Genomic DNA, 27,140 nt, shown 5'->3' with positions numbered 1-27,140 from the left:
GTGGCCACTGGCCCTCCATCAGCACACAAGCGAACACTTCAGAGGCTTCACTCCACAGAAACTTCTCCGGGTGCTCTCAGATAGGTCGAGGGCCAAGAAACAAAATGCCAACCGGTCCACACCACAGGCATTCTCACTGCCACCATCTCTGATCGCTGCATACTATGTTGGTATAAACAGTCCAGGGTCGCAGGACGCACAGAGCAAGGTTTTGCAGATAGCTGGAGGGAACACACGGAGTACAACGGCTTTTCGAGAACACGGAAGGTTCCGCCAAGAGACACACACCTGTGCTGTGCTCCCGCCCACCCCCTGCCCAGCGGTAACAGCTACTTCTCTCTGGCCCCCTCCCTCTCCAGATCAGCCGGGACTTGAATTCTCTGTTACTCCTGTTACAATAGTCAAAATGTAAGTTTCTTTACAAAGCTAGAGAAATACAGGCAGAGCAGAACGGAGGAGTTTTTAAAAGACACTCGTGTCCTTCTCGTGTGCTGAAATAGCTACAGAGCCTAGGGCTCTCTGGTAGGATCAATAAACAAACAAATAAATTGATTAATTAATGGCAGTGATTTGCTTTCTTAGCCCGGAGTTCAGGGGGCACCTGGACACACACACACACACACACACACACACACACACACACACACCAGCATTTCCCAAATGTCTTTACACACTTTCGTTTTCTCTGGTCCACTGAAGTCAGCTAAAAGATTCTCAAAGCTTCCCTGTTCCTTCTGTTCTAGGAGCAAATTTTGTCCCTTAAATTTTCCGGATTTTGTTTCAATTAGTTTACTAGTACTAGTTGAAGATCTTAATGCTGCAGTTATAAGAAAGTAGTCCAGGGGAAAACAGCACTCCCCAAGGGTATTTATAACACCCAGGATGACTTCTCAGAACTTTCTCCGGGTGTCCTTTGAGACTGGAGCAGGGCTCCACACTTCCCAGCTGGCTGCTGGCTCCACCCCACAGAGCCACATTCATCACCACCTTGTTCTGTTCCTTGAGTTGCAAATCACAAATCTCCCTTCCTTTTAGAAAACGCCTAGGGGCGCCTGGGTGGCGCAGTCGGTTAAGCGTCCGACTTCAGCCAGGTCAGGATCTCGCGGTCCGTGAGTTCGAGCCCCGCGTCGGGCTCTCGGCTGATGGCTCAGAGCCTGGAGCCTGTTTCCGATTCTGTGTCTTCCTCTCTCTCTGCCCCTCCCCCGTTCATGCTCTGTCTCTCTCTGTCGCAAAATAAATAAATGTTGAAAAAAAAAATTAAAAAAAAAAAAAGAAAAAGAAAACGCCTGTGTGCCAGGCACATGCACATCAAGACCACACAGATGCATGTTACTTGCAAGTCCGATGGAAGGTGAAACTGTGTTGAAATACTCCAAATACAGGATCAATCCACTTTAACGTCTTCTACAGAATGCAGTAGCTTCCTACATGCTTTAAAGACTATCTTGCATTCTTTGGGCTTCTGCCTGATACTAAATTATAACTAAAATGCTCTGTTTGCTTTAATGTAATGCAATCACTCTCACCCAAAGGTGGGCTCTAAGATGTGACCTCTTCACAGGTCGCCTGGGTGGCTCAGTGGGCTAAGTGTCTGACTTCAGCTCAGGTCATGATCTTGTGGTTTGTGAGTTCGAGCCCTACATCTGGCTCTGTGCTGAAAGCTCAGCCTAGAGCCTGCTGGGGAATTTGTGTCTCCCTCTGTCTCTGACCCTCCCCCACTCACGCGCTGTCTCTGTCTCTCTCAAAAACATAGAAAATAAAAATAATAATAAAAAAAAGATTTAAGATGTGACCTGCTTAGACTGGATTTCCCTGGCCACCCTGGAACACGTCAACAGTCCCATTTCGGTGGCTGGCAGAGACTGAGTATGTCGGGAATATCAGACAGTCTGTGAAAAACAGAGTAACAGCACCCCATCACGAACTCAGGAGAAAAGAGAATAACTTTCAGCACAAATTCATGAGAAAGAAATGAGGTCTCCAGAAATGTGGGAACCTCTTAATTAAGACACACACAGGGATGCCGGGATACTAAAAGTTTAGATTTCCTTTTTAATTTTTTTTAACGTTTATTTATTTCTGAGACAGAGAGAGATAGAGCATGAGCTGGGGGAGGGGCAGAGAGAGAGGGAGACACAGAATCTGAAACAGGCTCCAGGCTCCTAGCTGTCAGCACAGAGCCCGACTCAGGGCTCGAACTCACGGATCGCGAGATCATGACCTGAGCTAAAGTCGGTCGCTCAACTGACTGAGCCACCCGGGCGCCCCTAAAAGTTTACATTTTCAGTAAAGATAAATCTATTCAGGTAAACCACGCCTGCGACACAGACGTTCCTGAAAATCGCCTGCCAACTTCAGAGGGGTTTGCAGTCTACTTGTTAAGCAAAATTTGTTTAATATTTGGGGATGTACTTAGAATGAAGCCCCTGGTTGAGACACCTTTTAACAATGAGGTCGATGGGCGTGCATGGAGATAAAATGGTGCCATCTGTTGTCTACAAACTGTGCGACCTTTAGCAGGTTGCTTTAACTATCGGATTCTGCGCTTCATAGTCTGTAAAACAGGAACACGGCCGTTCGTGCATTTAAAGTAAAGTAATAAGTTGGATAATATTGCTTTCTGTGGCGTCTGGCAGGTAGCGGGAGCTCAGCGCTGGGAGGTATTGTTTTTATTTATCCAAGAACCTCCAAAGTTCGTTGCCTGTCTTACAAGAACCACTCAAGGTATCCTGAGCGGATCCCTTCCTTTCTGTGAGCCTGTGTCACCTACACCAGCCGGCACGTCACTGTCTTGAGGCCAAAGGCAAAGCTGGAAAGGCAGTGCTAGAGGGAGAACAGCAGGCCTCTGCCCTGGGTCACTGATGGGCCTGTCTCTGCGCTTTAACCCGCGGGAGAGCCTCTGGGGTGACGTGGGCATGGTCCCCAGCCACCACCCCTCCCCCAAGAGGCATCCACTGGCGCTGCAGGCTTGCCCAGTGCCATCCGTGGCGGCCCCGTGACAGGTCTGTTACCGCCCCCCGCCCCCTGGGAGGACCTTGTACAGCACAGGGAGCCAGAAAGAAAAGATGTTCGGTCCCCTCCACTGGGGTCTGAGAAGGGAAGCGTGAGTCTGTGAGTCTGTGCTCAGACCCGCAGATTGCTGGAGAAAGAAGTCTAGGCCCAGAATGCTGTACCCGGAGGATCAATTTCAACAGATTTCAGTCTAAACAATACTTCCTTGTTGCTTTAGTAAGTAGAAAAGAATAATTCCACTTGGCAGAAATAGACACGCACACTCTCTCTCATAAACAGGTTCACTATTTCTTAATTCTTGATAAACAACAATGCTGTTTTAAGGATAATTCATTTTAAAAATATCAATTTTCTTTTCCAATAAACTTGATTATTTGTGATATAATAGATTTTTTTTTTTTGCATTCGTTTAAAAACAGAATTATTTTGGTAAAAGTGGCCCATAGACATATTTGATTGCAAAAGTACAGCTGAAATTTAACTTTCTTGACTGATCCATAACTGGATAGAAGTTAGTCCCACTCCAAAAGAGTAAATACAAAACGAATGGCTTTATCAAGGGTATGCATAGCAACAGAGTATGTATTAGTCTAACTCTGGGAAGACCTAAATTTTAGGAATATTTGAAAAAAAAGATAATCTTCGGTGAAATCAACAAAGTAAAAGCAAGACATTACTAAAAACTGGCTGCAAAAGCACTTCATGTTTTAAAAATGCTGCAGCTTTGGAAAATCAAAGCAATCATATCACTACTGTTTCTGGAACATATTTCTTGTGTTTAAATAAATTATACTGAGTTTTTAAAAACATTATAGGTTTATTTTAGAATGTGGGAAAGACAATACAGAAAAAAAAACATTGAAAATCACCTATAATCCAAATACTGATAATCCAAAATAATCCATTTCAGTATGTGGATACGTATCCCTCCAACGGTTTGTGTTCATGCGTTAACATTTTTTTTTACAAAAATAGAATTGTATTATTCCTACAATTCTGACACTTTTTTAATGTTTACTTATTTTTGAGAGACAGAGAGGGGCAAAGCATGAGCAGGGGAGGGGCAGAGAGAGGGAGACACAGAACAAGAAGCAGGCTCCAGGCCCCGAGCTGTCAGCACAGAGCCCGACACGGGGCTCGATCCCATGACCCCGGGAACATGACCTGAGGCGAAATCAAGAGTCAGGTGCTTAACCAACAGAGCCATCCAGGCACGACTTCATTGGGATTTCCTTGGAATACATGAGGACAAGCGTCACCGAGAGGTCAAAGGGCATTGTTGCTATATTGGAACAGATTGCCCTCTAGCTACAACACCTACTGAAACGTCACAAGCAGTGGAGGCTTTGAGAAGGTTCTATCAACCTAAGTTTTACATGTATTTGAAAGCTTTGCCCTATTGCTCGAGGATGCTTTAACTTAACATTGTGAATGATAGTCATGTCTGGGGTGTGTGTGTGTGTGTGTGTGTGTGTGTGTGTGTGTGTGTGTGAACTGCTCTGCATCCATAGCCTATGGTCCACCCCCACCGCTGGCCTATTACTATTTTTTGAATTCCTTTAAAAACATTCCTTTATCCATTAAAAAAAAATCAACTCTGAACCACAGATGCTGCAAATGTTTTCCCAGTTTTTCTACATGATTTACATTATTGCTTCGGATAACTTTTATGGAAAGAAATGAAAAAGTCGTGCAGTGAAATATTCAAGTCTTTTCCTTTGCAGGTCTCTTTTTAGAGCCCTGTATCCATTTCCCCAACAATATGGGAAAGGGGGGATTATTTGTCGCTCCCGTGAGTGCAAACCTCCTGACACCCTCCTCAGAAGACGCACTACACATTTTCTCGTACCTTATGTGAACATGAGTTTGCATGTTAATTATATCCCTTTCTTTAATGTCATGTTACTAATTTCATAAGGTGGATTTTCAAAAAAAAAAAAAAAAAGTTTCACTCTTCAAATAATGACCAAAAAGATAAAATCCAATCCGAATGTATCAGTCTGCTTGGGCTGTCGTAATAACTACCACGGATGGTGGCTTACGTAACAAATTGAGTTCCTCTCAGTTCTTGAGGATGGAAGTCTGAGATCAAAGTGTTGGTGGAGACGGTTCCTTCTCGACTCTTCCTCCTTAGGCTTGTACATGCCCTCCTTCTTCTGGTGCCTTCACGTGGTCTTTCCTGCATGTGTCTGTATCCTAATCTCTTCTTCTAGTATAAGGGCACCCATCATGCCAGTCATATTGGATTAAGCCTCACACATATGGCCTCATTTAATTATCCCTTTAAAGACCTGACCTCCGAATACAGTCACATACTGAGGCACTGGGGGTCAGGACTTAACCATATGAATCTGGGGGTGGGAAGGCATAATTCGGCCCACAACACGGATCAATACAATCCTTAATCCAGGAGAACAAGCTACATAAAAACTTAAAAACCTACAGCTTGTAACTACCTGGGTCAGTTGTTTGTTAAAACAAGCAATCAATATTTCCCCTAGGATTTAAACAAGACCCACCCACGATGTCACACTCTAAATGTCTAGGAATCAATCTAAAATTTCTCAGTCTATTAAGGTTCAGGAAAATCTTGGGGTGCCTGGGTGGTTCAGTCGGTTAAGCATCCGACTTTGGCTCAGGTCACGATCCTGCAGTTCGTGGGTTCAGTCCCGCATGGGGCTCTGTGCTGACAGCTCGGAGCCTGGAGCCTGCTTCAGATGCTGTGTCTCCCTCTCTCTCTGCCCCTCCCCCACTCAGGTGCGCATGCACAGCCTCTCTCTCAAAAAATGAACGATCATTAAAAACAATTTTAAATAAAAATAAAACGTTCAGGGAAATCTCAACTCACAAGTAAAAGTAAAACCGACAGATACTAATCATGATTATGTCACAGATGTGAGAATGATCAAAGGCTTTAAAAACAGCCCTTACAACCAACTTCGAAGAAGTAATAGTAAACACTTCTGAAATAAATGTAATGATAGGAAGTCGTGGGAAATAAATAGAGAATATAAGGCAGACTGAAAGGGAGGTTTTATAATTAAGTAAGACTCAACTTTTTTTTTTTTTTTAAATACACCCTACACCCAGTGTGGGGCTCGAACTCAGAATCTCAAGGTCAAGAGTCACATGCTCTACCGACTGAGCCGGCCGAGTCAGTTTTTAATTTGAAGTTAAACTTTTTAATTTGAAGTTTAAGCTAATAATTAATATGTTTTACTTCAGAATGGCATTTATAATTTCAGGTTAATTTTATTTTTCTAATTGCTAGTCTAGTTGTACTTTTAAAAAACGTTTTGTCAAAAATACTCCAAGTCCCGCTTTCTTTTTCACTGAAATCACCTCAACTTGCTGGTTTTCTTGTCTAAAAGAGAGCCATTTAAAATTCTTCCTCTCAAAGGAGTACCACCTCTGGAACTTCTCCCAGGGCTCAGCTCGCCTCTGCCGTTTTCTGTTCCTGACACGGTGTCATGAGACTGGCACGGGGCCTCCTTTTCCAGGAGAAGTTCCAGGACATCCTTTGTGGAGAGACTTTTCGAGTGAAAGGCTGGCAGTGACGCGGACCTAAAAAGGTTTTTTATAATGCCCACCTTTACGAATTGCAAGAAATAGATTTTCTTCACATCATGGGCTCCTGAGTGAGCTGAAACCAATTTGGCCATAAGTCAAATGGCCACTTCATGCAGCTCCCACAGCACACGTGTTTCCCGGAAAATTTAGAGATCAATTAAAAAAGGAAGGGGGTGGAATCTGTTCTCATTTGGTTAAAAAAACCAGGGAGAAGAAAAAAAAAGAGTCATTAGTTTTAATTATAGTGAAGAAAATGCTGAGCAAAATTACTTTCCAAAGCAATTACTAAACCTAAGCTTTAGATTCCATAAAAGAAAATGATTCATACAGTATAGTAGATCTTCCAAATTCCAAGTTACTGCTTCTCAGTTTTACAGTAAATCCCCAGTGACATATCAGCTAAGAATATTTCTGGTAGAATCAACAATCATTGCATGGACAAGGCAAGTGTTTCTGGGGCCTGTGAGACGAGGACTAAGGGCTGAATAATGAAAGAACACTCACAACAGTCCAGGACAGATGTCTACTGTCCTCTTATGTCACAATTTTTAGATATAAAATAAATAACATTAACTGCGGTATTCCCCTGAAACTAAGCTGAAACAATACAATATTTGAATTATGACCAATATATTGAAATTTAAAAGGAAGTTTCCAGAAAGCTACATGCTAGAAGAGACGGTAAAATGCTATAGCATGGGACTAAAAATATTTATATATCCCTTTGTGACTTGATTTTCTACTCCCAGTCACAAGATTTCTTTCTCTAATGCCTCGGTTTCTCCTTAACTTGCAAAGAAAGCTATTTGCTGGTTCTCTATTTTCTCTTGCTTCGGCATTTCTTGTTTATCTCACCCTCATTTTTGGCTCACCTTCAACTGTTGCTACTCATGTATGAAACCTAACAAAGCACTGATTCACCTGCTCCTGACATACCGAATTAGGAGGGAGCCTCCACTCCGTCTCGTCTTACAGAAGTCTGAACTGCCGTGGTTACGTCAAATGTTATCTACAAAGAAATGTTGATGTTAAAGTGTATTCGTTACAACAAAATTACAGAACGTGAAGATATTTTAGCTGGTCTATTTGAGGTTCTTACAATGATATGTAAACGACAGTTCAGTCGTTCCGGTCAAAGAGTCAAGGAACGAGCCGGTTTTGATCCCTGTTTCTCTGTGTTTTCATTTGGTTCCTGAAAAATGTATGGCCGCCAGACATCCTGGTCACAGCCTCTCACTTGAATCACAAATTCGATCCGGTTTGGAATGTGACCTTTAGGGAAAAGCTTATATGAATTGCTCAAGCAGAAAGCAGATGGTTTGTAGCTCCAAGGGATAAAAAGGTGGGATGACCTTAAGCGAATCACTTAATTCATCTCTTTTATAAAATCAATAAGACGGTTTTGAACACATCCATGGCTCCTTACACTTGTAAGATTATTAGTGGGTCTACTGATCTTTGCCTATTGAAAATTCTTCATCTTCCAATGAGCGCTTCTACACTTCCACGAACAGAGGACTAAAACCACTATATTAAAAGGAGATTTCATTCTCAGTAACTTCGCTTGGGTCTTTATAAGTGTCAGTCTGCTTCTGAGCCCATCTTTCTTTTCTTCCCAAATCTGAGCAGGTTACCATTCCCACTATGGACTCCCCATCTGGGAAAGCAAAGCCACCTTAGAGCCAGTAGTTCGGTGGAGCAATTAGGCAGGATGTTAGATAAACAGGATAGAAAAAGCCAAGCTTCCAAAACCATCTATTCCCAGCAGCTTAGTGACCGAAGAAAGGAAGAGTATTCGTGAGTCAGCTGAGCGGAGTAGCCCAGGAACTGAAGAAGCTCCTGAATCACCAGGGCGGAAGCTGTGGACTGTCTGGGTGACAGACGCTTAGGTATGTCTTCCAGGAATCTTGGGTCGCGTCCTTCCGTTGTTTAAAATTAATCAACTTTGTAGTGCCTGTCTGGTGAAGGCCAAGCAGTTTGTCATAGACGATACGTGTTTTTAATGCCATGGCCCAGGCCCGTTACAAGTATCCTCTGTAAGATCTCCCCAAACCCCCAAGCCAGGTCATGCCACTGCTAGGGGTGTAGACTCCCCAAACGTATCTGCACTCTAAGATCTCTGGGCTGATGTCTGGAGTCGCCTCGGCCACTCCGTTCTGTGACGCCCTCTTCCCTGGGGCCTTCCCCACCCACCCTAAGCATTAAGGAGCTCTCTCTCTGGGGCTACCTGGCCTCATCACATCCAACAGGGGTCTTTTGTTCCCATGCCTGCCCCCCCCCCCCCCACCATGTGGCCCCTGAGCGATGCACTTTTCTCTGCGGCTACTAAGTAGACCCAGCCTCTTCATGCAAAATAGCTTCTATTTCAGTAGCGCACTACAGACAAAGCTCTATCACAATCACTAGCCTAGCTGACAAACAGCCCGTGAATACACACTGCACGTTTTATTATCCCAATTTCACTGGAAAGGATGGGAAATCTACAGATGTGAAGTGAGTCTCATCCTGGTCCATTACATCATGGCTGACAAACTAAAGAAAAACATATTCTCTACACACACACACACACACACACACACACACACACACACACAGAAGTCACGCAGCAGGAAAAAACCATTTTCTAGAACAGTTGTAAGTCGAACAGAATTAAGTAAAAGTTCACCTACGTCATGAATTTTTCTGGGAAGAGAGTTGGTGAGTGTGCTCTGACATAACTGGAAAACCCGAAAGTCCCCTGTTTCATTTCCAAGAGGGGAAAAATGTCAGCTTTGGCAATAGCATTAAACACAGGTGGTTCTCGTGAGGAATTCTCCCCCCTTACTAGCTACAACCATGGTCATGAATCAAGACCACCCATCTTAGACCCTGTCTCCATTCCCAAATGGAAATCCCCCCTAAAACCTACAGAACCCTCTGGAAGTGAGGCCAGGTAGTCAGATGACATCCTTTCCATAACCTCAAAGAAAAAAGGAAGCCCGCTCAACAACTCTGCCCCAGCCCTAAGGATAATGGCCCTTTCAGTGCTTTAAAAATTACTCTGTAGAGTTAAAGGGCTCCGTTGTGATGAAACCACATCAAGGCTGAGAGACTGGTGGGTCACAGGTCAGAGCCGGGTTACAAGGGGACACTGCCAGGATGGTCTGGGGACAAATCACTGATGGAAGGACAACACCGCAGGAACACACACTGAAACAGGAAAACATCACCAGGACCCGAGCTCCCATCACAAGCCGCAGTAAGTGCCACATGTACGAGAAGTGAAATCGTTTCGGGGCGCCTGGGTGGCTCAGTCGATTAAGCATCCGACTCTTGATTTTGGCTCAGGTCCTAACCTCACGGTTCACGAGATCGAGTCCCTTGTCAGGCTCTGCACTGACAGCACAGAGTCTGCTTATGATTCTCTGTCTCCCTCTCTCTCTCTGCCCCCAAAATAAATAAATATTTTTTTTAAAAAAGAAGTGAAACAGTTTAAAAAACTAGATCACAAAATCTTAAAAACAATATCCAGAATATTGTTCTCTATTAAATCAATAGAATCAATTATGATGGGTAAGGTGGATAAAAGAAAGAAGACAGGTCCTCCTTTATTAAAAACTTACACAACCAGGGTTTCTGAGTCGGGTCCAGATCAGATTTTTCTTTATGTCTCTGCCGTCTGATAGACTGAATTATATTTGATAGGTTCTCGCCAAAGTAGAAACTGGGTACTGGCTAATATAGAAATGAAGCAATTGCATAAACATTAAATACTTCTTTCTGTACAAAGAAGAGTTAATAAGGAATTAGGATGCACCAGAGAAGATTATGACCAGTGGAGTTTGAATATCCAAATGGCATGAAGAACTAAGCTCATTAACAAAACCACACCTTTAAAAGGCATGAAGTTCCAAATTTACACAATACAGAGTATAAAGAAGTAGGCAATCCTTGAAGACAGCATCTTTTTCTTTGGCAATTAAGGGAGCAAAGACACTTTCCCTATCACTTTAGGAAAAAAATGTAAGGAAATGCCAAAATCCACTGCAGACAAACTTGTCATGCTTGAAGCAACAGAACCCAGGGAAGAGTTTTGTGAGACAATCCTATTGGTTTTAAGCGAACAATTCAGAGGAACATAAAAGCAACCACTAACTACCGAGAAGTCAACACACTAGCAAAACTTTTAAGACTCAAAGGCTGCAGCAATAAAAAACACAACTGTAAACCCTTGTCTGCACACCACGGGGATGCCCAGGACAGCACTGTGGCAACAGATGAATGGATACCCGATGGAAAAAACCCTCACAAACATAAATGGTAAGTCACAGTATTGTTAGTGAGTCTGAAATTATTTTTTTTTAATGTTTATTTTTGAGACAAAGAGAGACAGAGCATGAAAGGGGGAGGGGCAGAGAGAGAGGGAGACCTAGAATCCGAAGCAGGCTCCAGGCTCTGAGCTGTTGGCACAGAGCCTGACGCGGGGCTCGAACCCATGAACCGTGAGATCATGACCTGAGCCGAAGTTGGACGCTTAACCGACTGAGCCACCCAGGCGCCCCAAGTTTATTTATTTTTGAGACAGCGTGTGAGCAGGGGAGGGGCAGAGGGGGGGGGAGACATGGAATCGGAAGCAGACTCCAGGCTCTGAGCTGTCAGCACAGAGCCCGACGTGGGGCTCGAACTCACGGAGTGTGAGATCATGACCTGAGCCGAAGTCGGACGCTCAACCGAGTGAGCCCCCCAGGCGCCCCAACGAGTCTGACATTATTTAAAGACAAATCATATCAAAAAAGTAACAGGAGTCTGATCAACATCTTCTTGACACACTAAACGTAATTAAAAGTTATTGCAGACTTCGCCATCTTAGTATTTTTTCTGAGACCAAAAATACTGTTATACTTGGAAACGTCTAAATGTTGATACTTTGCAACTTCACTGGCAAAATTTTAGAACATTGGATGAGGTCGTGCAGTGACAATTCTCGCAATTCGCCATCGAGGGGTCTGAGGTCCCACGATGCGGGATTCATTTAGCCCCTGATTAGGGAGACCGGTCCCTCCAGCTGTAGGCTTCCCATGCCACACTGAGGCTCTGGGACACTGCAGATGTCATGTCTGCAACGTGGACTTCATTTCTGCAAAGTCACTTAGTAACAAGAAAATGGAGGTTGGGGTGTTCAGTGGCTCATTGGGCAGCGTCCTCTCCTCGTACTGCTGGTTTCCAGCTGCTTGCCGAATGTGCTGACCCACCTGGGCTGACTTCCTTGCTGACCCCAAATTCTCCTTCACGCTTGGGCACGTGCTTCCCTTACTCCAGGAGAAAAAGCCTCCTTGCAGGATGCTTTCTACTCATTCTTGGAGACTTAAGAACTTTCTAGATGTATCTAGATGTATTTTTTTCTCTTATTTGGAGAAAGCTGGGTTAGGTTCCTCAGAGCATGTCTCTGAGAACTAGGGCGTTAGCATTTGTTATGTGGAAAAAGTTTCTTTGGTTAAGTGCATTTGGGAAAAAAATCTGGGCTGCTCCAGACTCAGTGCTGTAGACCCATTAATGGTCGATGGGTGATGAGGTTTCACAGGTGAATAGACACTATGTATTCATCCCCCAGAAGCATATGGACACAAGACCATTCTTCTGTGGGAAACATCCTGGACGACTCAGGTTTGTAGAGACATTTGGGAAACGCTGGTCTGTGTTGTTTTAAATATATGGATATAAATATAGATATAGATACAGATATAGATATAGATATAGATATAGATAGATACACATATACATATACATACAGATATAGTTATAGATATACATATATAGATATACATATATATAGATAAATCTATATCTATAAATCTATATGTATATATCTATATCTATCACCAGGCATATATATGTCTATGTATGTGTGTGTGTGTGTGTGTGTGTGTGTGTGTGTATACACATATATCCAGGTGCCCCCTGAACTCTGTGCTAAGAAGGCAGATCACTGTCCTGATTTATTTTATTTATTTATTTTTTTTGGTAGCTCAAACAACTGTGTGAGCATACACTTTTATTTTTTGGAAGTGAAGTTTCTCTCTTCAAAACTTGAGAAGCAAACTTACGCTGGAGAAAATAAGCAGCTCAGAATAGATTTTACCCAGGCATTCTGCATTTCCCTGTTGATATTAAATAAAGTGGGTGCCACACGGAATTGATCCTACCAGAGAGCCCTAGGCTCTGTAGCTATTTCAGCACACGAGAAAGACACGTCTTTTGAAAACTCCTCCGTTCTGCGTGTATTTCTCTAGCTTTGTAAAGAAACTGAAAGCACTTTTGATAAACGTTTTAATGAGTCACGCGGAGTGTCATTTCTGTGTGCTTTGAAAGTCTCCTGAGTGATACCGAGAGAATTCACAGTTAACTTCCCAATGCCACAGACCAGCCACAGAGGAACCAGGCAGGAGGCGAGGGGATGCTTTTCTTTTGGTCCACGAGTGAGCCACGCAGGTGAACACAACATGCACACGCATGTGTATTCTCCGTGCGCTGTGTCACAAGCCGGTTCACATGCACCTGCTTCTGTGTTTATCTTCATCACCCGGGAGGGGTGAATAAAGTGGTGGTTTGCATATAGGAATGGCCGCTAGGAAATTCACCCTAAAATTCAGAGACGACTTTATTCAGTACTGCGCCGTCCTGAATTCACCATCATTTGTGATAGCAGTTAAATATCTCTTCGAAATGGTCCTGCATACCATTAGGCTTTGTTTCTGTAGGTCTTCACTAACAGAATGAAACTTTCCATTTCCTTTGGGATGCTCTCCACTCTGAATTATCTGAGCTCTGCTGGGTGGCAGCGGTGTGTAGAAGTCCAACCTGCGTGACTTAGAATGTATCTTCCCAAGGCCCTGGGCAGGCATCGTGGCTCAGTGAACATTTCAGGTGCAGGAAAGCCGTCCATCACTGCACAGAAATAATGTCCCACGTCAGAGGGTGACTCACAGCTGCAGAGGAAGCACAGTGCCACCATGAAGACCACGGACTCAGAACACACTGCACAGGCTGGACTCCCAACTCCACCACCCGTCAGCCGCGTGGCCTTGGGCAAATCGGTCACCCCCTGTGTGCCTCCCAGGCCTGCCACGCAGAGTACACGAGCCAACATCAAGAGGACTTCAACCGTGCCAGGCAAGCCAGAAACCCGGTGGGTGTGCTATCAGTGTTGTTTCCACTTAAATTACAGTGAATATTCCTGGAAGTTCTCTATAGGCATATTCCTCCTATTATAAAACCTTCTCGTGACGATAAGAAGGGACTCTTCAGTCCATTATCTCCTTTACCTCGTCTGTAAATGCGTATTTATGCTGCATTGCTAGCATGGTTCTTGACTCAGGAAGAAATGGCACAAGGCATAACCCTATTAAGCCGTTTTTGGAAAAAAAAAGTGGTAAGTAACTAAAGCTACTATTTTCAGGCAATAAAGAACATCTTAAACATGCTCACAAAGAAAGACTATCTTCTACAGAATTAATCTTTTAAAAATTAATCTAATTCATCCTCAAATCAAATAGGAATATGGCCATACACAGCACATGGGATCAGTTCATCTGAATGTGCAATTTCAAAACAAACAAACCCTATTTCTCTATGGCTGGTGCTTGTGATAGAAGCAAGAGGAGCCTTTGCCCAAATCCATTCTAACACCCTGCCTCTCTGATTATTCACTCAGCCCATCAACACTTACTGTCATAACGGGTAAGGCACTGTGGAGATTCAAAGTTGAATAAACTAGGGTCCTCAGTCCCCCAAACCTTAGAACATGGGGAGAGTAATGTGCGATATGTTTTAAGATAAAATATGGAAATGAGGGCCAGGCACTCCCAAAGGCAGCACTGAATTCTTCAAGAAGCTGTAAAGTTCCCCATGTCATCTCTACAGCCCCTGCATTGTGCTTTCCAGCGGACCCAAGGCGCACCCTCACAAGGGACATGTGCCTCCATATATTAAGACAGCTATGAATATTCCATCAAGAGGATTGCAACATGGGCAGTTTCCACGTTTTGATTTTAAGAATCAAACAGGAGATTTCAAAAATATGTGTGACTCTGGAACTGATCCACATGGGAAAGTGTCCTGAATCTAAAGGCTTTGAAGGCAGCCTCCCCTCTGACTCAGGGATGCTCTGGGGTAAAAGTGGACACCCTCTTTTATGGGGCATGGTCATCGCTAGGTCTCACCTGCATGTTTTAATTTGTGTTTACGGTCTATGAAGTTCTATGTCCCTGCGCCCTGGAGAACTGTGGAGAACGGCTGATTTCCATCAGTCATAAAGGCCGAGGACGTTTATGGAACGGCATTCATCAATATTTATCTAGTTCATACTGGTTCTCATTTAAGTGGTACGATTTGCTAATTCCATTTAACCTTTGCTGTTTGAAAATAAATATCACAGATCACATCTTTTATGAATAAATTTCAAATGTGGCAAGATCAAAGGTTAAATTTCTCCCTAAAAATGTCAGGAAAGAGAGTAAGACCGATACGGCCCATTGAAAACAATCTGCAGGACAGCAAAATAAGCCGCTTAAATCCGAGAGCTGGACTTGAAGCAGGTAAGAGCAAAGCAGAAGGCAATATACTGAATGAGAACGGCTCAGCCTTCTTCTTAGCTGGATAGAGAATCTGATGTTGCCCCATAAGGGCGGTTCTGGAAAATACAAACAGGAAGTCCAAGGGCTTATCGACGGATTCCAGGACAAGGGGAGAAGACAGTTCGTAAACACCCATAGAAGGGAAGGGAAGGGACGTTTTTATAAAAATTTAAAGCTTGAGATTTTTAGGTTTTAAGTGAACAAGCTGCTATTTTGAAACATGTTTTCATCAGTGTAATCAGTTTGTTGATCTGTGATTTAAAGCCGTGTAAGTATTTGTGTGTGTGTGTGTGTGTGTGTGTGTGTGTGTGTGTGTGTGTGTGTATGTGTGTGTGTGTTCGTTCTGCATAGGATTGAGCCAAAGGAATTACTTATCTAAACTCATTAAGTGAAACAGAAAAGACTAACAAATTTTCTGTTCGTCATTGAACACAACAGCAGCCTTAAACAATGAATTATCGCAGTAAATAAAATACCACAAGGATCGTGCTGAAGGTAAGCAGGATAGGCCTGGCCAATAAAATATGAAGACACAAAGAATGTCCACCCTCCCCATTAGTTAATGCCTTCCCAGGAGTTTAACGTCATTGAATAAAATAATAATAATATGAGAGATAAATATTGAAATTATTAAAAATTATAATTACAAGTTATCATTCATCACAGACATGATCATCCATATGGAAAAAAAAAAACAAAAAAAAATAGAGTTAGTAAGACTGTTCAGTTATAGTTGGCCTGTTAGAAGCTACAAATACCCAAACTGAGAGTTTTCCCTCTATACCAGGAATAGTTAGTTGGAAAGTATAATTTTTTAAAAAATTAGAAAATCACTCGTAGAATTTAAAACTATACAAAATAGCCAGAAATTAACAAGACAGGTACAAGTTCTATGTAATGAAAACAACACGATCTTACGTACAGGGAAAACATCACACAAATATTTTGGTAAATGTGCAATATAATATTCTTGGGTGCCAGGCTTGGTGTTGCAGAGAATCGAAATCAGCACGGACCTAATCAAAGCTGGCATTTTGGGGAAACTGCGTCACCAGTGGGGATGGAGGGGAGAGAGCAAAGGCGGCTGTGATGGGGTCACAGCGACAGCATGTCAGGTTTCTTCCAACAGGGCAAGGGGAGCCCAGCGCAGCACCCTGTGTTTTGCTGGCTCCCACACATACAGCATGTGTCCTGTCTGAACCTGCCGCATCCCCATTATGTTACAATAACCATGTGGAAAGATTAAGCAAGTCAGGGTATTCTATTCTTTATACATTCCAACAGTTCTGAAAGAGATACTTATTATTTGCCTTTACACCTCACACATTCATATTGTAACTTCAAATACGTCTATTACAGCTCGTTGGGAAAGCTAAAGAGAATTACTACACAGTATCTAACCTCAGAAGGAGGCCAAGTATGTGTTTTCAGGCCAAGTTTAGTCTCGATCTCGACTGTTCTTTATGCACTGTTAGAAATCAACGGGGGCAAAAAACGATAATAGAAACAAAATGCTCATATATTTTTAAAAACAGAATAAATAAAGGATGAAGTTAAATATTAGGAAAAACATCAGTGAATTCAGGCAAACTTTTTCCCACCATTGTTCTGCAGGAGAAGCGTATTTGAATAACTTTCATTCAAGTGCTTTCAGAAGGCTCAAGGCCATATGCTTCGAACGGTAACGTTGAAACTTACATCTGAATGGCACACTTGTGTCTAAAGGCTTGACACCATGAAAAGAAACCCAGTTAGGTCGGGATGGATAAGAGAGAAAGACTTTTTAAAACCGCCTTTTCCCCCTGCACTAGAAATTGTTTGTTCGCCATGTGTAATTGCTTTTGAAAAACGGAAACATTTCAAAGGCAGAAAAGTACGGAAAAAAATAACATAGCAAATACCTGCGAGCTGCCATCCACAGCTGTAGGAAAGACCCTCCCTCTCTTCACAGAAGCAACTGGCTTCCAGTCCTTTTCTGCACTTTTACCATATCTAATACGCTAAACAACATGCAGTATTGTTCCATATGTTTTAACCCTACAAAACTGCATCTTACCACATACCCAGGATTCATCGGTGTGCTATTTCTCACTTGGTTTGATGTTTTAGACGTCTACCTCTGCTAGGACATCTACGTCCAATTCATTTCATTAATTTCTGATTAATATTCTCTCTGGGGGCGCCTGGGTGGCTCAGTCGGTTGAGCATCCAACTCTTGATTTCGACTTAGGTCATGATCCCTGGGTTGTGGGATCGAGCCCCACGTCAGGTTCCATGCTCAGCATGGAGCCTGCTTAAGATTCTCCCTCTCCCTCTGTCTCTCTTCCCTACTCATTCCGTCTCCCTCTCTCTCAAAAAAAAAAAAATTCTTCTGTCTGAATACACTACAAGCTAAATATTCATTTTTCTAATTTGGTCACTTATTAGTTGCTTTCAATTGTTAACCACTACAAAGGATGCTGAAATGAATATTCTGGAAACTGTCTCCTTGGGAACGCTCACTGAAATCTCTCCAGGTAGATCAAGAAAGTGGCATTTCTGCTTCAAAGGTTTGCATGATTATAACTTCCTAAAGTAATTATTCTATTTTTTTTCTCCCAGCAGCAGAGTGCCAGCCTCCTTCCTTCTACAATTCCGATTCAGGTATGCCCACCTTATAGTTGCCAGTCCCATGGCTGTAAAATTGAAACCCCTCGAAATAATCTACAGTCTTCTCATGACTAGGGAGCCGGAGTATCATATATCTTCGTTTCTGTATGGGGTATGTATACTTCATGCTTTATAGAAGACCGAATTTCTTTTTTTCTTTAAATTCATTTTGAGAGAGAGAGAGAGAGAGAGAGAGAGAGAGCACTGCACATGAGCAGTGGAGGGGCAGACAGAGAAGAGGGGGGAAAATCCCAAGCAGACTCCATGCTGTTAGTGCTTAGCCTGACACAGGGCTTGAACTCATGAACCGTGAGTTCATGACCCGAACTGAAATCAAGAGTTGGATGCTTAACTGACTGAGCCACCCGGGGGCCCCACAGGAGACAGAATTTCTATTAGCTCTATTCATTGCAAACATCTTCTCCTGGTCCTGTGTCTTCATCTTTTAAAGTTGTCTTTGCATCACTGAAATTATAAATTTTAATGTTCTAAAATTGTCAAACTTCCTTTTTTAAATTTTTTTTTCTTCAACATTTATTTATTTTGGGGACAGAGAGAGACAGAGCGTGAACGGGGGAGGGGCAGAGAGAGAGGGAGACACAGAACTGGAAACAGGCTCCAGGCTCTGAGCCATCAGCCCAGAGCCCGACGCGGGGCTCGAACTCACGGACCGCGAGATCGTGACCTGGCTGAAGTCGGACGCTTAACCGACTGCGCCACCCAGGCGCCCCTCAAACTTCCTTTTTTAGTTAGCGCTTTTTGGGTCTAAAGTTCTCACAAAAAAAAAACATGAGCCACAAAGGAAAAGATTTAAAATTGTAGTGTAACTGCTGGTGGAAATGTAAATTGGTTGAGCCACTATGGAAAACAGAGGTTCCTCAAAAAATCAGAAATAGAACTACCACAGGATCCAGCGATCTCACTTCTGGGAATATATCCGAAGGAAATGAAAACACTATGTCGAAGGGATATCAGCAACCCCGTTATCACTACGGCATTATTTACAACTGGAATCAACCCAAGTGCCTGTCAGTGGATGATAAGTAGATTAAAAAAATATTATAGGGTGCTTGGGTGGCTCAGTCGGTTAAGCATCCAACTTCAGCTCAGGTCATGATCGCACAGCTAGTGGGTTCGAGCCCCGCGTCGGGCCCTGTGCTGACAGCTCGGAGCCTGGAGCCTGCTTCGGATTCTGTGTCTCCCTCTCTCTCTGTCCCTCCTCCGCTCACACTCTGTTTCTGTCTCTGTCTCTCTCTCTCTCAAAAGTAAGCATTAGAAAAAATATTATACACACACACACACACAGAAATATTGTTCATTCATTAAAAAAAAAAAAGAAAAAAATCCTGCCATTTGTGACAACATGGATGGGCCTAGGGGGTGTTATGCTAAGTGAAAAAAGTCAGACAGACAAAGATAAATATTGTATGATCTCACTTCTATGTGGCATCTAAAAATAAAAGAATAACTGAAACAAAACAAAACAAAACAAAATTCACAGAAAAAGAGATTCGAGGGGTGCCTGGGTGGCTCAGTCGGTTGAGCGTCTGACTTTGGCTCAGGTCGTGATCTCGCGGTCTGTGAGTTCGAGCCCCGCGTCGGGCTCTGTGCTGACAGCTCAGAGCCTGGAGCCTGTTTCGGATTCTGTGTCTCCCTCTCTCTCTGCCCCTCCCCCGTTCGTGCTCTGTCTCTCTCTGTCTCAAAAATAAATAAATGTTAAAAAAAATTACTTTAAAAAAAGAAAAAAAGATTCGATTTGTAGTCAGAAGACACAGGAGGTGGGGGCAGGGGAAACTGGAGGAAGGTGGTCACAAGGTACAAGCTTCTGGCCATGAGACCAAGTAGGTGCTAGGAGTTCCCATCACAAGGGAAAAATACTCCTTTTCTTTTTCTCTGATCTATGTGAGATGATGGAGGTAAACTAAAGTTACCATGGTCATCATTTCACGATATTTGCAAACCAAACCGTTATGCCGCACAATTTAAGATTACAAGGATGCCGTACGTCAACTACATCTCAATAAAGCTGGAGAAAACACTGAAGCACGGAATGTGAAAGCCTGTATGACAGAAGTCCTCGCAAGCTACAATTCAGGCTTGACACACAGTAGCACATCTTTATAACCATAATAAGAGCTCAAATAATACGTGTCTATTAAAAAAACGATTTCAATGCAAAGGGATTCATGTATGTATTATTTATTCATTCATCCAACCATTCGTTCATTTTTTATTTTGTTCATTGTTGATTTTCTAGAATATAGGTCCCGTGATGCTGGGGATCTCTAACTATTTTATTTATTTCTGCTGGAAGACTTCCAGACACATCGCTTGTCTCTAATCGCTCACCTACTGATGAGCCAATTATTGCACCCGAAAGAGATAGGATACATATGTAACACTGTATGTATGGAGTTGTTCACTGTAGCGTTACGTATAATACCGAAATATTGCAAATTATTGCAACAGCTTTAGGAAGCTGGTTAAATAAATTGTGTTCTTTTCCTGAGCTGTCCAGGATGGGAACCACCCACTACAAATGCTTCTTAAACACATGAAATGTGGCACATGCGGCTGGGGAACTGGATTTTTGTATTTAACTTACATGTAACTGTGAATAGCCACACATGGTCTGTGGCTACCGTGTTAGTGTAGCTCTGAATCATGACACTGACCCAATCCAAAGAATTGGTTCCATTACTTTGAACTTTGTTGCCAAATAATTTGGTCAAAGAACTGTGTGTTTGTGCGTGTGTGTGTGTGTGTGTGTGTGCGCGCGCACGTGCAGAAGTAGGGGATTAGGATTCTCCTGAATTAAATTAAAATTTAAAACTAAGTCTCATATGAAAATTGTACATACTTTTTATAAGATACAAATGCCGGCTACAGTGCTAGAAATAGCGTTACTGAAATAAATTACGCACACTTGGAAAGTATCTAACCCTCCTATTTTAAGAACATCTTTTAAATTAACTTCCTATATATTTAAATTTAAAATGCTTGTTTGTCTGTACATATAGAAAATTGTGTTTAAATGAATATCCATAATATACGACAGGTACCAAATACTGTATATTTTCTATCTGAATATATGGAAATGAAACGACATAATAAACCGACGTTTATCAACTCAAAAGTGAAAGGTCTGAACCATCTGCCAAGAAGGCACACCGACCCCCAAACACAAACAAGCTGAATATCAAGTGCTACTTAAATTTTCATAACTTTTAATAGAATAGGCACTCGAGGCCATCACTGGAATATGTAGTAGGCATTCAACAAATATTTCTTAACTGAAAGGCTCAGACTCCAAGGCGCATAGCCCTCCGCCATATGACAAACTTTCAAGAGACCACAGCAGGATTCGACGGGGCCATCACACAGCCATGAGTTGGACACGAGCTTGGAAGACCTATTTTTTCAAACAGCACAAGTGCAGAAAGGTGAAAGGCAGATACAGTGGACACCCATGTCCCTTCAGAGGGACCTGGTTTTCCATCCACGTACTGGGGACACGTGTCTCCTGTCTTCCCTGTTTTGTGGTGTCCATCTGAGGCTGAATGGGTTACAAAAGGCCACTGCCTTCTGTCGCAGTGGCGTGGGGGACACAGAACTAGGACCACACCCGGGAAGCAGAGAGGACCAGGTTGGGAAGCAGCAGGAAATAGTCCTGGGCTCTTTGCATTTTGGGAACCCTTTGCCTCTCTGGTAGGAACTGCTGAAACACCTGAATATAAACTGAAATTCTTCACAGAACTTGAGAAGATTCCTTAGACCCCAGGAAATCGATCACGAACCCACATTAGGCGTGACTGTCCAGCCAGAGTCCGATACGTGAGGAAGCCCTGAGTGGCAAAATGAAGGTGGGTTTGACCCAACACCCTCTTTTCTGGGACTCTCAAAAACTCACTGATCAGAGAAGTTGGTCTGGCTATCCAGCTGACACATCTGAAGGATCAAATGTGAAGGTTCTTTGAGCTCACGAAGAGCTTCGTACATAGATTTGTTCAAAAGAACCACAATATGGAAATGCACATGTGTAAATGCAAACCCCACCCAGATCCTTATTTACAGAAAGTAAACATTTGGTGATTATAATTATAATCAAATCTGTATTTCCGATCCCCAAATAACCATGACTTTATTAAGAATAGCATATTGCCTTCATTAGAGTTAAAATGAAAAAATATGCTCACTCTTCAGAATGCCATTGGAACTCATGTTCCCTCAGGCAGAACAAACGTGCTCAGATGAATTAACGCTTTTGCTAAAAAAAATGACAAATCCCTTTATTTCTTTATTTTTAATTCGAAAGAGAAAAATGTAAATTTAAGCATATTTGAAATTTGACTAATCATTTTCTTTTCTATAGATACCCTTGGCATAATTAGTTCTAGCACTGAAATAATAAGCAAGTTCATATTTGTCCCTTCATTTCTGTAAGTCTAACTATTAAATCTGATCCTTTTTGTTTCCCGATACACGTGACTTGTTTTTGCTTGCTGACTTCCAAGGCCTCCATGTTTCTTTTCTTTTTTTTTTTAACTTTTTTTTTTTTTTTTTTAATTTTTTTTTTTCAATGTTTTTTTATTTATTTTTGGGACAGAGAGAGACAGAGCATGAACGGGCGAGGGGCAGAGAGAGAGAGGGAGACACAGAATCGGAAACAGGCTCCAGGCTCCGAGCCATCAGCCCAGAGCCCGACGCGGGGCTCGAACTCACGGACCGCGAGATCGTGACCTGGCTGAAGTCGGACGCTTAACCGACTGCGCCACCCAGGCGCCCTTTAACTTTTTAAAAATATTTTGTTTTTAAAAACTCTTTAATGTTTATTTATTTTTGAGAGAGAGAGAGAGAGAGAGAGAGAAACAGAGCACAAGCCGGGGAGGGGCAGAGAGAGAGAGGGAGACACAGAATCCGAAGCAGGCTCCAGGCTCTGAGCTGTCAGCACGGAGCCCGACGCGGGGCTCAAACCCACGAACTGGCCCAGGTGCCCCAGGCCTCCGTGTTTCTTATGGTTTATGCCCTGGAGGCATGTTTATGGGAACACCAGCAAGAAGTCAACATTTGTCACATCTTACCATTTTTACTATTTCCCCACATTTTCTTTCCCCACCTTTTGAGAAAGAAATGGAGGGTCACACTGCTGTCCCCATGCCTGTTCTCTGCAAGTTAACACTGTCAGTGACCGCGCTCTGAAACACTAAGGCGAGTCCGGGGGGCGAGCCATGTGCTGGCCGGGAAAAGCGCATCCAGTGGTCACTGTCAACACAGGTGCCCATGCGACACGGAGCCGGCCCCACCACGTGCCGGTCTACAGCACAGCTCACGACCGCTCTGTGCTCCCTGGCTCTGTGTTCATGCTCACCAAGCTGCCCTCGGCTATCTGGAGGCACGTGCTGCGTGTCTTTAATGCCTCCTGAAATGTGTCCAGGCTCAACCGAGTTAAGTTTTATTTTTAGACCAGAGAGAGGCAAGAAGTCAGATGAGCTACTGTTTTGTAGTCTGGCCACTTTTTCCTTCCTTTTCTTCCTTTCTCCTTTCTGGAAAGCCTGACGGTAAGACCTCGAGCTTTCCTAACGCAAGCTGAGCCTTCACAACAGATGCTCAAACCCAAAGAACAGTCCATCAGAAGGCAAGGAGAGAGCCCGACTGCATTTCAGGGGTCATCCACCATCTTTGACACTCACTGGGGGCATGTGTTCACTCTGTACGATCAGAGGCTTGTCAAAACTCATCAAAATATATACATTTGAAATGGTGCCTCTTATTGTGTGTGAGCTTTACCTCAATAAAGCTCATCTGAAGTCTTAGAGCACAGGTTACAGGGGCTGCTCACCTTGTGACAAGGACCCTTTGGGCCACGCTGGCCTTCTAACTAGATCCCGAGAAAGTGGAGGCATCGAGTGGCCAAAGGCCAGGGCTTGACCAGCGCCATATTGGCCCTTTTCTTCAGGGATAGGGTTAAGCTGGACTACAGTGTCTCCTCCCATTAAAAAACAAGGAGAAATAACCGATTTTAATAAAAGTATTTAAAAATACTACACACTGGTTAAAAGTGTTCAGTGTAAGTGAGCTACTGCAGGGAAAAATCAGTAACTTCTCTTTTAAGTGTCTCAATTTCTGAGATCTCCTAAAAGTTCATCAGAAGGCCAATCTCTTCCGGTACGTTTACAGTTCAAGATGGTAAGCGAGAAAATATCATAAAAGAGAACCCATGCAGGGATGCGCCTTTCCACCGTCTAATTTGAATGACCAGATCCAAAAGGCATTTCTGGGGACTGGAAGGAGGTATGAGGTAAGTTCAAGATATACTTCTCAGGGGACTGAACTGTATTATGTTCCAAGAATTCCAAGCAGGGGAGACAGAACAGATCCACCTGTGGCTAACATTCTTAAGGTTGTACTTGGGTGATTTTATTACCTTCAAAGGAAAAAAGCAAAGGTTTACGACGAATACAGATGCATGCTTGTTAGTCCTGGCACGTGCAAGGATGTAGAAGGGTGTCTGTCACCATCAAAATACTGCTTTTCACTGATGAAAGACTCGGAGTCCAGACTCTTCTTTCCAGAAGGATTTTTTAAAACAATGTAATTAAAATGTGGATTAGGGGGAAAAGTTTGTTTTTCTCTGCCTGAACAAGTCAGTTTATTTGAAGAGGTTTAGAGCAGTGTTTCAGCTGGCTTCATGAACAACAGCCCCTTCTCAGCCTTACAGGATGCTCTCCTTATGGAAGCAATTACCACAAATGTATTGCTTCTTCTAACCAATAGCTCTATTAAATCTACCTCCACGAATTACAGGATTCTCACTAAGCCATTGATAGTAACACTTTAATTAAATGGTCCAGCTCCATACGGATTTCATTATTTTGGCCAACATATTGCTCAGGTGATACAATTAAGTACAGAGATGGGGTGCCAGGGTGACTCAGTCGGCTGAGCGTCCGACTTTGGCTCGGGTCACGATCTCATGGTTCTTGAGCTCAAGTCCCACATCGGGCTTGCTGCTGTCGGCACAGAGCCCACTTGGATCCTCTGTCTCCCTCTCTCTCTCTCTGCCCTTCCCCTGCTCATATGCAGTCTCTCTCTCTCTCTCAAAAATAAATTTAAAAAAGTTAAGTTAAAAAAAAAAAACAACAAAACATCAATAAAGCATCTCTCACAGACCTAATCCAGAAAAGTAAAAAAAAGATAACAGGCATAATTTTAGACAAAGCACCCTCAGGGAATGGCTTTCCAGGGGACCTGGGATGCCTTGATCCCAGGGGGGCTCCCCAACTCTTTTTAAGTAGTTACATAATAATTACATCCCGAACCCTCAGAGGTACATATGTACTGGTATGCAACGGAACATTCTACAGTTTCCAACATCTGTTGCAATAAGTTTCCTCCCAAACTATGATGTTCCAGAGCTGATAAGAAGACCTACCGCACCTATGTTCAAACACCAGTGCTGGTGACTCTCGGGGATCACAGAACCTCTGGGAGTTTAGTCACACCTGGCACCCTACGGGCTTTCTGAAACGCTTTGAGTGGTAGAACACATGAAAAAGCCTTGTTATTCCTGTCTTCTTAGAGGGAAACCAGAAATTATTACCTCCAAACACTTGCTTTCTGCATCTTTATTTTTGTTATTTTTAATTTTTTAGTATTTTATTTTATTTTATATTTTATTTTACTTTATTTTACTATTTTATTTTACTTTACTTTACTTTACTTTACTTTACTTTACTTTATTTTAATTTTCCTTTGCGCATCTTTATGTGGAAGCCTGGACCTATCAAGAGACAGAATGACGCAAGTGGAGAACACGGACTCCGACACTTCCTGTTCGTGAAGTTCAGTCATTGCAACTCTCTGCATCTGTTTGCCAATGCTTAAAAGGGCAGTGATACTGATGTTGCAAGAAGGATCGTGCGAGTGCAGGGAGCATGGAGAAGAACCGTGAGTGTCTGTTATAGGGTCCTGCATCGTAACTGCCATGAACGCAGAGCAGTTTTCCTTCCTCTGCTTCCCCAGTCCCAAAGAAGATGTTTAGAGCCCCTGACAGAGCGAAACGTGCTACAGTGAAGACTGACCCTTGAAGAAGAACTCTGCAGAAGGTTCTGGCATTGAGGGTGTCTGCAGGTTCAGAAAAAAATAAACACACAACTAATTCTACCTGTGGGGAGTCCAGAACTATATCTCAAAGTAGGTGACTCTAGAGCTGAATTTTCAAAGACAAACAGGAATTCTGTGGGCACAGGGGACAGTGGGAGCGAGAAAAGAGAATACTGTCAAGAATCAACCATAGCGTTCCATGGACTGAGTGGCAAGGAAGCTGAGGAAATTTGAGGCACGTCATGGTGGCAGAGGGGTGTCATGTGAGTGCTAGTGCAGGTGGCAGTCATGGGTCTGGGAAGGCTGCAGCATGTGCTGTCTCAGGAAAGTGACACAGGGACACAAGGCGTGGGACAGGGGATGTATGGAGCCTGGGTGCAGAAGACCAGATGCGAGGGTGCCAGGCACGGGGCAACAGCACTCCAGGACGGCCGACAGTCAAGGGAATCAAGTTCACGGCAAAGACTGATGCAGACACATCCTGCGGTCGTACCAAGGGACTTAGTCATCAACGAGCTGACAGATGTCCAAAGAAGAAAGGTTTATTCCAAGTAGTTGATCATTTAATGCAATTCTCTCTCCAACGTCACAAATGTGGACGGAAATCACTGCCAATGAGACCTTCTATAGAACAAGGGTCACATCTAACGTTTCCCAGCCACACTCACACCAGTGTCATGTTTGTTAGTGAGTGACGCAACTGGGGACAGGGAGTTTGAGATTCAGCAGACTGTTAGCGGTTCGTTTTCTCAACAATCAGGGCATTTCGTAAGAAAATTGAGATATGTTGTTTCCGAACTTAAAAAGCAATCAACCCTTGGTCAATTTCAGAAACAAAGAAGGTTTGGTTATAGTTTTAATGGTCAGATAGTGCTTAGTTGCCATTTAAGGGAAAGATAACCACTCAATCTGTTACAATTTCAGAGAGCACCACTGTGGGTAGGGATTAATCTGCATTCTCGCTTTGGGAACTCAGGAATGTCAAGGCAGGACCTCTAGGGTTCTACCTGCAGAAAGTTTCTAGAGTCCCAGGAAAACGAAATACTAGCCAATGGTCTGCCACTGGATGAGGGCATTTCAAAGTCCCAAAGGGGAAATCCATGAAGGAAAGAGAGCTGGAGGGGATGTACGAGAGGCAGGAGCTCACTGGAAGTTCAGGTCTGTTCGGGACCCTGCAGATGTTAGCTGGAGAGA

General features: G+C 43.2%; 1 protein-coding gene and 1 non-coding gene across 5 annotated transcripts in view; one reads left to right on the top strand and one right to left on the bottom strand.

The window, feature by feature from the left end:
• The window catches only part of ADCY2 (adenylate cyclase 2), a 391,814-nt gene that overhangs the window by 244,205 nt on the left and 120,469 nt on the right, over positions 1 to 27,140 (bottom strand). The gene's annotated exons all lie outside the window — the stretch shown is intronic.
• On the top strand, positions 19,364 to 19,448 carry TRNAQ-UUG (transfer RNA glutamine (anticodon UUG)). Its single transcript has one exon. It is a non-coding gene; the product is annotated as a tRNA-Gln (tRNA).

This window comes from Herpailurus yagouaroundi, unplaced genomic scaffold (genome assembly GCF_014898765.1).
Source record: "Herpailurus yagouaroundi ecotype Mexico unplaced genomic scaffold, PumYag 29, whole genome shotgun sequence".
Classification (NCBI taxonomy): domain Eukaryota; kingdom Metazoa; phylum Chordata; class Mammalia; order Carnivora; family Felidae; genus Herpailurus; species Herpailurus yagouaroundi.
The sequence above is the reverse complement of the archived record's forward strand: the minus strand, read 5'-3'. Positions and strand labels throughout refer to the sequence as shown.